The following is a 13,545-nucleotide window of genomic DNA, read 5'->3' as shown; positions in this document are numbered from 1 at the left end:
AGCTGTAATAATGTTGGTGAATTGCCCCACTCTCTGCAATCTTTACAACACATAACGGGGCCGTATAAAACAAGGCAAGATTATGGCAGATACCTATTATAGTGGGAACATTAATATATCAAAACACATGCTTTATGTGTAAGTGTCAAGCCTTATTTCCAACATTTGTGTCTGATGAGCAACTAAACAACGAACCAACCCACAGCTCTTTGAGGGTTGGGACCGTTTGTCCTGCAAGTGAATCTGTTTATGTTTTACAAAACCAGTGTCCGGAAAAATCTCAGATGCTTCAAATTCAAAGGGGACGATTCCTTCTTCGTTGAACTGAAAATATTTATGTAAAACTCAATGAAAAAATGTTTAGGCTTTGACAATGTAGACCTTGTCACTTGTTGGCTGTTATGTAACCGGTTGTATATGATATGTACGAATGACAATTGTTCGGATAACAATTGACCTTCTGCGCAATTGACCGAATTTAAACAGTCAATTAGGATACATATGGGGGGAAACCCCCCGCAGCCCTCCACCCAATCCAACCCCCACCCCAACACCCCAACCCCCTTTTTATTTTCCTTTGTTCATGTAATATTGTATACATTTTGAAATTTAAACATTTTGAAAAAGTTGAGTATACTCAGCTAAATTCAATTAAAAAAAAAAAAAAAGATGTCACATATGTAAAAAAAGGATAGAGAGTCTATAAAAATCCTCAGTGAGTGATACTTTCTTATGGAAAACAAAAGGTTTCCTGATACCTAATGTAAGACACCAGCTTTTAACATTTCTGCCCCAACCCAACCCATAATATATATAAAAATGACCATACGATCAATTGTGCAGAAGGTCAATTCGGACCCCTGTTATTCGAACAATTGTAAACTAACAATTTGGGTAATACCATGGAACCATTATCACTTGATGGCATGCACCATTTCCGCTGAGCCACAACATGTTCTATCCTCACTGTAGGGCATTACTAAACAAGTTGGCCTTCTCGCCACCTTACAGCTGGGTCTCCTACAACCATTACCTCTTCTCCTCTGCCTGAGGCAAAACTCCCCTCATACTTTATGTGTGCATTGCTTACATTCCGCCAGCTTCCTTCACCTCCAACGCATTCCTTCTGCACCATCACTGGCTGTTTATCAACCAGCCTTTACAATGTGCTTCTATGTGATAAGCACTGCTCTAGTTTAAGGGGCAACTCATACGTCGTCTCCACTTCTCTGGATGATTGTTCACAGTAGAACTATGGCTATATTTGTTTTAAGCCGAAATGAAGCACACTCAAGTAGACCTCATTGGAGCAACTCATTTCTGGCAATCCCTTGAAATATGGTCTGAAGGAACTGAAGACTCAGAGTTCCTTGTCCAATGGAAAACCTACCTGTCTGTTGGTTTCGGAAAGCATTGATACAACGTTTGAATGTTCATAATGATTTGGTAATGAATAACCACTATGAAAGATAGCTCCAGCCTACAACAATGCATCGCCTCCCCATTGCATCTTAGCTTGATCCTTAGTGAGAATTTTAAGCAGCACCAAAATCCCACTGACTTCTGTTTAAACTAAAAAATGTACTGGACCCATGATTAAAGTGTTCTGTTATCCCAGTAGCCCGTTCTGTGGCTCAGTGGACTCATCCATCTACTACAGGGTTCTTTCCGGATTGGAAGTTTCAATCTCAAGAATGTACATTTCAACATTCACAAAATATAGCTCAAAGGTCTGTGTTTTTAAAGAGTGTTTCCTCCCTGAAAATATCAACTGTCATTTGTTATGCTCTAATTTTCCTTAAAAGGTTAATATAGTCTATGGGCCTCATTAAGACCCAGGCGGTAAGGGGTTAACGGCGCCATAAAAGGTTGCGGCGCCGTTAACCCCTTACCGCCTAATTACGAGGTCCCTTTGCGGGTCCCTACCTTAACGGCTGGTCGTGACCAGGCATTAAGGTTTGGACCCGCAAAGGGACCTTGGAGGTAATTACGGTACCGCAATTTTCAGTACCGTAATTACTGCCTTCCCCATTCCCATTGAGCCCTATGGGGGCAAAAATGCGAATGGGGAAGGGCCAATGGTGAATGGGGAAATGCCAACCTGCCAACCTTGGAATGGGGCGGTAATTCCGCCATCCACCATGGCGCAATCGTTAAAATACCGGCGTCAACCATGGCGCTAATAGCGCCATGGTTAACGCCTGGGTCGTAATGACCCCCTATGTTTCAGAGTAGTCACTGAATCAATATTACATGTAATACTTTAACACATTCTATACTTCATATCAGTTTGTTTGTTTGTTAGCCACTGGCCTTAAAAGCCACAATGGTTCCAGACACACAGAAAAGTGATGGGCTACCCACAATTTGAGGCAAGGAGCTGCCCTGCACCATTATGGGCCTGATTGTCCCATCACATCCCCTGTAAACAATGGACACTAGGCTACAATTGTGTGTAGCTTATTATCACTGCCATCTAAATCATTCTTAATAATTCAAAATGCTACCAATATTTGTGTAAGGAGGTAAGTGCTATCAACTTGTGATGCATTGGTGGACGATAATCTGATCACTTGTCATCCACTTATCAACTGGTGGATAAAACACCAGGGCTGGCACTAACAAGATGGCATACTTTTAAGAAACCTCTTCCATGCTTGAGTCCTCATCTGCTAGAACCTTTCCATTCAGCATTCGTGATGAAGAGTCTAACATGTCTCTGCCAGGAATAGAAAGGAACTGCTCAGTAGCAAAGTGATTCCTGGTTGAAAGTATGGGGTGCAAAGCTTGTTTTCCACTGGCGTACTTGTACAAAGTTCCTGACTTCATAGATACACGAAGTTGCGAAGTTCACTGTTTCTTTTCATCTACGCTGGTGGCAATGTTTATTTAGTGGATGAAATTTCTTGTGACTTCTCTTTACAGCTATACATTATCAGTCACACGCATGTGATGAGGCAGTTTTCACCAATGAAGCATAACCATGTGTGCAAGATTACTTGCATAACAAAAACACACAACCACATTTCGGAACATAAATATATTTATTTTACAAATGTATATATATATATAGGTTTAGCAGAAAACAAAAGACGCATAGCTACATTTGCAAACATGTATTCATGCATAGTGCACATTATGTAGGTGTGAGGGCACGTCCATGTACACACACAGCAAACGCGATGTAGGGATCGTCCTGATTTTTCTTGGTAACTGTCACAGAGTGATTGTGGCTTGGCACATGGTCCCTAGGAGCGCAGAATTCAGTGAGTTGTAGATGGCCTGCCTAACAGGTGATGTAGCACATTACATGACATTTATGCTGGAGTGAAATGGGAAAACATATCCACTCCCAGTAAGGAAGTAATTGTGGGAAAAGTGGTCACCAAAGTGTACATGAGAAATGACATCAAATGCACCCAAAAATAGGCACGTTATTGGAGAGACAATTTGCTGTGCCTGTGCCGCCTGCGATTCTGCCTGGACATGAAGCTACTGTACCTGTGAAACACAGGCCTGCAAAAGGAGCAGAATTTGGCAGCAAGCAAGATCAATTCAATTGAGAATTAGTACCCGGTGAGGGGCATGTGGTAGCCTCCCAGCCAATGGGGAGGTTCAGAACACGGGTGTTACCAGATGTAATCCCACTGCCCTGAGCCTCCTCAGGGCTGGTGGCGCCATCTCACCTCGTCGGGGAATGAGGTAAGTCTTGCCCTCCCCCCAAACCCCATCCACAGAATTACCTCCCCGCCCTCGCACCCCCACCTTCTTTTCTGTCCATTTCAGGACCAGAGACGCTGGGAACACTTGTGTCCCCAGCACGTCTGCTCCCGATCTGCGACAGGCCGTCATGGAAAGGAAGAAGGGACTATGTGTAGTCCTGTCTTTCGTTTCCTTGGCAGGCTTTTTTTGTTTACTTTTTTTAATGGCCACCAAGAAAGAAGGGACTACGTGTAGTTCCTTCTCCCGTTTCCATGGCGGCCATATTTTTGTTTACTTTTTTCTATTTTTTCTTCTATTGTTTTCCCTTTACTGTCGGCCATTTTTGTAACTTTTTTTTTTGTTCTGAAACACTGGAGCCTTATCAGAGTTTTATGGGCCGGGGTACTAATAGCAATAGGCCCCTCGCAGGGAGAGCATTACCACTTCAGGTAATTCCCCAGGGCCTTCGTTAAGGCCCTCACTTTGCTTTCTTTACTTTTTTACCTATTTTTTGAATGACCACCATGGAAAGGGATAAGGGACTATTTATAGTCCCTTCTCCCTTTACATTTTGGCTATTTTGTTTGTTTACTTTTTTCACTTATTTTCAATGGTGCCATGGAAAGGGAAAACGGACTTCGTTTTCCCTTTCCCAGTGGCCATTTTTTAAACTTTTTTTTTCTGTTCCGAAACGCTGCAGCGTTTTCAGAACAGAACAAAATGCTTTTAGTACCCCCGTCTTACAGGCCCGGGTACTAATTAAGCAATAAGCCCCTCACAGTGGGGCTTTACCACTTCAGGTAATGCCCGGGGCCTTTGTTAAGGTCCTCGCTGTAACTATGGGCCCCGGGGCATTAGCTGAAGTGGTAATGCCCCCCCTGATCAGGGCTTATTGCTTAAATAAACCATACTATATAAAAAACGATACTATACTATTCACTATGCAGAACATGTTAGCATGTTCTCTATGTAACATTTTATTTATCATCATATTGGTTGCATCAGATTTTAGAACTTGAGTGGCCCCAAACTACTTCAGTATTGGTCATGTACAGCCTTTCTAGACACTCTTTATTATTTCACCAAGAGGTGGCTCCTTGCTATTCACCCACTCCTCCATGTCTTGGACGGGCCATAAGCATGCTGCAAGTGGGAGGAAAGTGTCACATAGGTATCTTTTTGAGCACATAGGTATTCAGACGCCCATCACTCGATGCAACAGTGGTGAACGCCTACCTGGTGTACCCGTGATAGACTAGGGATCAGGATTTGACCCTGGTGTGAGTCTCATGAACTTTATGAATGCCTCATCAATTGGGTGATCCTTCAATGAGCTAGGTTCCAGGTTTCGATCTCCCCATTGTTGCTACTTTCTATGTGTTCATTCATTCATCCCTTTTAAACCTGCAGAGTCTATAGAGTATTGTATTTGTGTCTCTTTGATTTGCCCCATGATATTTATTTTAATAGATTATTGTTTTGTTATTGTTTGTGTTTTGTAATAACTTGACAAAGTTGTGAGATACATTTTAAAAAGAAAGGCATTGATGTTTACAATGTAAACCTGCAGCATTTATTAGGTATGCATTTATGATTTCATATCTTATTTTCAAATATGAACTATCTTCCCTGCAGTACACTTCTAGATGAACCTTCCACAAAACAATAGGTTATTCAAAAGTGGGTTGGGCTCAAGCTACTTTCCCCTCTCTCACTTCCTCCACCCCTGCCTCTGATACCTTGCAGCATTACTATAAAGATTATTATTTGCCTATTGTATTTTGTCTCATAGTTGCTTTAGGGCATCAAACCAAAAGCACAAACATACATACAAAAAAGCGCAATTTCAAAAAGCCTTGGCAGAGGTGGGAAAGGAACTAAACTCCTTGCCACCATAGGCGACAATTCACTCAGCTACATAGTGACAATTACGTTTCAGTGCTCCAGGATGTGGTCCAGTATAGTGTACACTGACTACCGACCCTCACAAAGTTATTTTATTTCATTTCATCATTTGTAAAGCGCCTTTCACCATGGGTATGGTCCCAACATGCTGTTAGTTGAACGCCCTCAGAGGGACCGAAGTATGGAAACGTTAGGAGGTGCTTGTATGCGTGTGTGCATAACGACCATTAAATGTTATGAGGGCTTGGCAGAGTCCCTGCTAGCCACGTTTGTCTTATTGGGTGGAGTGATGTACACTAGGGAAATAAGGTGGTGGGTGTGTGTAAGAGGATAGACAGTTATGTGTGTAGCTTCATTTCCCATTTGTTGTGAAAGGTAGCTACATTCTTATGGCAGAAGTGTTGCGCAAAGTGTCATTCGAGTTATATGTGAAAACAGATGTGTGCTGGAGTGTGGCTGTGTCTTTGGCTAGTTCCAAAAGCACAGAGTATGAGAGGAAACATGCATTGGTTATAAACTTATGAAAGCCTGGAATTGGTACATTAGGCACAATTCTAAAATATCTCGGTTGATAAATTATGGTAGATATATTCTGCATGCTGCCAGCTATCACTAAGTGGCTACATTCAAGACCCCACTTAACTGTAAAGGCAGCACTCTGCCAACACTTGCATTTAGTGTAGTGGAACGCATTCTACAATCGCCTAGAATCCATAACATGGTCGCCCTCATGGACTCGACTAAGTGCAGAATCCTGGTCAACTGCACAACTCTTCAAAGTGCTATATAATGGCTATCACAAGAGATACTCTGGTCCAAAAGCTGCAATCTGTGCAATATGAAGGCTACCCTCACAAAATCCTCCAAGAGCAACACCCAGGTCACCATCCTGAATGGTTCCAAGTGCAGCACAAAGGCCAACCACACAAGTCTTCAAAGTGTAACAATTTAGCTACCCTAACGGATATTCACAGGGCGAATACATTGGCTACACGTATAAATCATCTACGAGTAGAAACAATAGCCACCTTTCTAATGATGTGGTTTGACACGTTGGCCACCCTCAGAAATACCTCCAGTAAGATTGCCAACCCCCCAAACCCATCAAAGTACAATACCTTGCCCACTCCCAAAATACATCTAAATGCAATGCATTGCCTAGCCCCAAAATCCATTGAAGTGCTAGACATTGCCCATCCCCAGAATCCATCTAAGTGCAATACATTGTCCACCCCCAAAATACATCTAAGTGATATACATTGCCTACTGCCAAAACCCATCTAAGTGCCATACATTGCCCACCCCCAAAATACATCTAAGTGCAATACCTTGTCCATCCCAAAATCCATTTAAGTGTCATACATTGCCCACCCCCAAAATACATCTAAGCACAATACATTGCCTAGCCCCAAAATCCATCTAAGTGCCATACATTGCACACCCCCAAATTCAATCTAAGTGCAGTGGCTTACCCACCCCCAAAATCCATCTAGGTGCAACACATTGCCCATCCCCAAAATAGATGTAAGTGCAATACATTGCCCACCCCAAAATACATCTAAGTGCAATACCTGCCCCACCCCAAAATACATCTATTTGCAATACCTTGCCCACCCCAAATCCACCTACGTGTCATACATTGCCCACCGCAAAATACATCTAAGTGCAGTACTTTGCATACCCCCAAAATCCATCTAAGTGCAATACCTGCCCACTCCCAAAATACATCTAAGGGCAATATGTTGACTATTCCTAAAATCCATCTAAGTGCCATAAATTGCCTACCCCAAAATACATCTAAGTGCAATGCATTTACTGCCCCAAAATACATCCAGGTGCCACACCTTTCTTTCCCCCAAGATACATCTAAGTGCAACACATTTCCTGCCCCCAAAATACATCTAAGTGCAACACATTTCCTGCCCCAATGCCTCTTAGTCCAACACCCTTCTTGCCCCTAAAATACATCTTAGTGGAACACATTCCCTGCCCCCAAAATACCTCTAAGTGCAACACATTTCCTGCCCCCGAAGCCACAAAGTCCAACACATTTCTGGTCCCAAAAAACATCTAAGTGCCACACATTTCCTGCCCCAAAATACATCTAAGTACAATACATTTCCTGTCCCCAAATTACATCTAAGTGCAACCCACAACCCGCCCGAAAATGCCTCAAGTGCAACACAGTGTTTGCCCTCCAAAATGCATCTATCAGTCTATCAGTCTATCTAGGGATTGCAGCAGGTAATCTACTCAATGTTCTGATTTGAAGGCAGCAATGAAGAAGTGGCAGGTTTTAGAGTGCAGTAATGGCTGTGCTCACCGCCCATAACACCTTACCCGAGTTGTCTCAGCAGGATGTCCCATCAGGCATTCATGGGTGAACAGGGACAAACAGGGAATGGGGACGGCCCAGAGGCGACCTGCCCTTTGCCGTGGCCCTTGGCCAGCTGCCCAGGCCAGACTGCCCTGGGGAGGCCTTAGAAGAGGACAATTCCATTCACATGGCTCAGTGGAACACCAATCAGGTCGCACAGGGGCGGGTTGGGAGGAGGGGAGGAAGGAGGGACAGGAACAGGCTAAAGAGGATTGGGGTGTGCCACAGGGAATTCATGACAGAGAGGCATGGGGCAGTGGGCACCTTACCGTGCAGGTGGATGGTTGCTGCTATAGGCTATGAGCAGAAGAAGGCCTGCAATCTGCGCATGGAGAGTAAGCTCCAAACCCTTCGTTAATTCCAATCACATGGCCAATCACATGGCCGCAGCGCAACACCAATCAGGTCGCACAGGGCAGGTTGGGAGGAGGGGAGGAAGGAAGGATGGGAACAGTCTGGAGAGTCTCGGGTGTGCCACAGGGAGCCCATGATGGAGAGGCATGGGGCATTGGGCAACTTACTGTGCAGGTGGATGGCTGCTGTCAGAGGCCCAGAGCAAAAGAAGACCTGCAATCTGAACTCATAAACAACAAACCCTTCCTTAATTGCGGTCACATGGCTGCAGAGGAACACCAACATGGTCACACAGAGGCTGGAGGGAGTCCGGGCATGCCACAGGGAATCCATGATGGAGAGGCATGGGGCAGTAGGCAGCTTACCATGCAGGTGGATGACTGCTGCCAAAGAAGGCCTACAAGTAAAACCCTTCCTTAATTTCAGTCACATGGCCGCAGCGAAACACCAATCAGGTCACACACAGTTGCAGGTTGGGAGGACAGAGGGACGGGAACAGTCTGGAGAGGATCAGGTTGTGCCACGGGGAATCCATTATGGAGAGGCATGAGGCAGTGGGCAGCTTACTGTGCAGGTGGATGGCTACTGCCTGAGGCCCAGAGAAAAAGAAGGCCTGTAATGTGCACACAGAGATTAAGCTCCAGACCTTTCCGTTATCCCAGTCACATGACTGTAGCGGAGCACCAATTAGGTCGCACAGGGGGCAGGTTGGGAGGAGGGGAGGAAGGATGTACGGCAACAGGCTGGAGAGGGTCGGGCGTGCTGCAGGTAATCTATGATGGAGAAGCATGGGGCAGTGGCCAGCTAACCATGCAGGTGGATGGCTGCTGCCAGAGGCGCAGAGCAAAAGAAGGCCTTAACTACAGTAAGGTTGAGGAGGAAGCCCACATTTTGTGTCTCTTGTCTCTTGTTATCCTGCCCACCTCCTGGCTCCACACTTGAATTATCTAGCCTCTCCGCCTCTGACTGCTCTTACAGTGTAGGAACACATTCACACCTGACTTTAAGCTTCTCCCCTGACATTGATTTTGGTAATGGCCATTTAGCAGGGCGCTAGATAGTAGGCTATTGTAGCACCATAGATGTTTTCCCTCCCCTCTGATGCCTTCATTTTGGTGTCCAATGAAAGCAATTTTTAACATTGTTAGCATTGCTGTGCCCCTTCCCTCAAAGACATTGGGCCCGATTCATGGAAGTGTTTTATAATGGCGCAATCCCATAGGAAAACGTTCCATGAATCAGGTCCATTGTATGTGCTGTAATGGGCAATCAACTCCCTAATGCGTTTTTGGTGGCAGCTCCCAGCCAGCACCTCTGGTTACAGATGGGGTTTCAGGATTGGTTAGGCAAGACACGTCCATGTACATTCAATGCAACATTACATATTTAACAATTATAGGTTACAGCAATGTTTTTCTGAATGTGTGTGTCAGACTTCTTACTTCTCCGCAGAGGCAGCACAAACGCGGCTAGAACACCTCCCTCCCCGTCGGGTCTTGGTACCTGGGAGCAAGTAACGCAGGCCGCCTTGACCCTTGGGGGAAAGAGGGTTAGGGTCCGATGGTTGGATGGGTAGAGGTTGAGAGGGAGAGGAAGAAGTTATGGATGGGGATGGGGAAGATCAGGGTAACATGCTCCTCAGCTCCGGCTCCAGTATCTGGAGTTCTCCGCCCTGGTGCTTTTGCATTCACTGGCACTCTCTTGCTCATACCAGACGAAATGGGCCTTTGTACTGGAGCCCCAGACCAGTTACTATGTTCAATTCACATTCAACAATACACTCAGATGCCAGATGATGTTGGGCTTTTGTACTGGAGCCCTCTACCAGTTTCTGGACCTTAAGTTCTGCCGCTATCCACCCATTACTTCATGGAGGGAAGCTGTGTCTGCATTACATCATACAGAATTATACATTCAATGCCCAGTTGTCAAACATGCCCTACAGTAACAATGGAAATTGCACTTAGCTTCGGCACTGCCGTGTAGTCTTCTGGTCTTTTCGGGCTGCTAGACCCCTATGACGTTCTGTACCTCACAAGCACTGCAAGAGGCAAGACATAAGTCAGAACGAAAGCGTACATATGAGCGGAGTCGCTGTTAGGGGTTAATAGTTCAGAATTGCACTTCTGCTCGGGTGTCTTTTCAGTCTAAACACATATAGGAAGCATGCTTCATCTAGGAACACAATCGTGTGTTAATGGTGTCTCATGCTGCGTTATTGGACGGAGCGCCATGCATTCCCTAACCGCCTCGGGCGCGGTTCCAGTTCGGAAATTCAAGCGTGACTCCCGCTAATGAACTGTCTCTCTAGAATGCTGCCGGAACGTGCGCGCTTTGCTTGGCACTTATCTGAGTAGTCACGCGGGGCCTGGGGTGGCTAACAGGCGGCGGGGAGCCCCGCGTAGGCGTGCCGTCAGGAGCTCAGGCTCTGCACGTCCTTCCTCTCTGCTGGCCGGAATCGCAAGCGTGGGACTTCGGGCGTGGCTCGCGCATGCGCATTCGCGCGGGCGTGGCTGACTTCATCCCAGCAGGCCTGTGCCACGCTCGGCCTGCTGGGAAACGTAGTTCCTGGGCTGTCCTTCGTCCCGGAGACTGTTCCCTGAAATAGGGATGAAGGACACGCCTGGGGAATAATGTAGGATGAATCCTACGCCCCATTAGGGTACCTGCCACACTGCTAGAGCCCCCACCAGCCTCAATCCTGACAGTGTGTTTATTACCATGGACATTGCAACACAAAAAGTTGAACAACGCAGAGTCTGTGTTTATGGAGAGCTGAGCTCTCAGACACATTGGGCCTCATTACGAGTTTGGAGGCAGCCATGCCCTTAATAAGGGCATGGCTGCCTCCAAACTCGGGTCCGGGTTCGGGTTCCTTTAATGAGGAATTACCGGGCCATTCCAACCTTGGAGGACCCAGTAATTCCTCATTCAATGTACCCATTCCCATTCCCATTTGAGCCCCCATAGGGCTCAATGGGAATGGGGAGGGAGCTAACAACGGGCCTGTTTTTAACGGGCCTGTTGTTAGCTCCCTGGTCCCCTCGCGGGACCCATAAAGGACGTCTGGTCTGACCAGACGTCTAGAGCGGGTCCTCCAAGGGTACCTCCTAATAGGGCGGAATGGGTTTAATGGCGCCAGCACCTTTTTCGGCGCCGTTAAACACATTCCGCCAGGGTCCTAATGAGGCCCATTGTTTCGGTTGCATCAAAGGACAGGATTGTCATAGTTATTCCCAATGGCAGATTTATGATTACCACAGAGAGTAATATGCGTCTCCATGTTTATTTCACTTGTCAAGGGCTAACAGCACCACTATTATCATCATCACTGGAGGCAGTGTTTCTTGCCTATGGGCCTCATCACGAGTTGGGCTGTAGCCCTTAAATGCGGTGGTAACGGTATTACCGCCGCATTTAAGGGCTGGTCCTATCACGAGTTGGGCGCTAAATCGGCCGTTTTACCTCCAGCTTTTTTCTGGAGGTGAAAATCCCTGTTTTCGGCTGTATTACAGCCGGCTGTATTAGCCCGCAGTATTAGCACTGAAAATTCCTCATTGGATCCAATGGACCCATTCAGGAATGGGGATTTACCGTTAAGGCCCAACCCGTGATCCAGTGGTGATACCGCCGACCGGTCGGCGCTAGGGCTATTACAGTCGGCGGTATTACAGCCGGGAATACAGCCCAACTCGTGATGAGGCCCTATGCCTTTTATCATAGCCCGGAAGGGTCCAAAATGGGTCATTAGCATCATCAACATCACATTAAAGTGGCGATTATGAGAAAGGGCTGCCCTTGCCCTTTCCTCACTTTCACCCCCACCCCCACCTTTTTCTAAGGGAATTATCTTGTCTGCAATCACAGCAGGACCAGCTTGCTTTTTTCATTGCTTGCTCTTCCTCCTGTGACTGTACCTGGTCACAAAGATTTGTCTTCAGCACCATAGTGCCAGCAGCCACCTACTTTTGCCCCTGACTTAAAATGGATTACGCCTTGGGATCAGAGTGAGCAGTGCTTCCTGTTCACTATTGGTTATGGCAGTAGTGGATGCTCCAAGTTCACCAGACAGCGACTGCTTGGGTTTTCTGACGAATTGGAGAGGTTTGACCAGACTGAGCCACACTGTTGGTTTTCATGCATGGGGTTACTCTGTCGCTTGCTACAGATTGCTCCTTTAAAAGCATTTTATTCAGCAGCATATCCTAACAGGAAATTAAATCTCTTGATCGATTCAGTGATCTACCTGCATAGAAGAGAAAAGGACACATATGCATGTAACACAAGCACTTGTATGCATTTGTAGTATTCAAGATTTGTTAAGGAAAATACAAATTTGAGAAATGTGAGAAAGGTGAGAAAAGCAGAGTAAAGCCCACAACAGGGCCATGTCGTTTTCAGTGCCCCACTTAAAACTTTGTGACTGCGTAGGGGAACTTCTGAAGGCTCTTTGTGAAGACAACAAATCAGCAGCAGACAGGGACAGATAAGGCCTTCCAAGGGGTGAATCCTTGAAATGTCCTGACAATGCAAGAGACTCAATCTCCCTATGTCTGATGAAGTAATCTGAAGATTGATTACGAAAGCTTGCAAATAAATCACTTTGTTAGCCTAACTAAGTTATTTTCATGTTGTCTTTTTTCACTACGCAGTAGTCACGTTCAACGAACACAGTGGTTACAGAATGAGCGCATAACGAGTGGACTCCCAATGCGAAGCCCACTGCTTTTCTGAGTAAGTAACCAGGCAATCCGCATACTATGCATTCTGGAGAGAACAACGTCTGTAAAATCTACTAGTTTTAAAATGATAGAGTTAAGAATAATTATATTCAACCACTCTTTATACCCTTAAGGGATTCAAGCGATTTAAACCCAGTATGGACTTCTCGGAATACAGACGGGAGTGCGAATAAGGGCCTCCAGAAATGACACACACTTCTGAGTAAGTAAATAGCCACTAGGCACAGTGAGTGCTTATGTTACCCTAAAATGAATGTCTTTAAAAATGAAATAATACTAATGGTGGTATGAAGAGTAACTAGGTTTCTATAGTTCACATATCTCCACACAACACGAGTCATGCAAGCGCATTGTGGACTACTTCAAATTAACTTCTGAGCCGAGTCTAGTAAGAAGTCCAGCGCAAGATATGTTTCAGTTTATAAGCAACAAGTAAGCATTTTTTGATATATGTTGAACACATCT

Source organism: Ambystoma mexicanum, chromosome 4q (genome assembly GCF_040938575.1).
Source record: "Ambystoma mexicanum isolate Mex_15411 chromosome 4q, UKY_AmexF1_1, whole genome shotgun sequence".
Classification (NCBI taxonomy): Eukaryota; Metazoa; Chordata; class Amphibia; order Caudata; family Ambystomatidae; genus Ambystoma; species Ambystoma mexicanum.
This window is presented reverse-complemented; position numbering follows the sequence as displayed.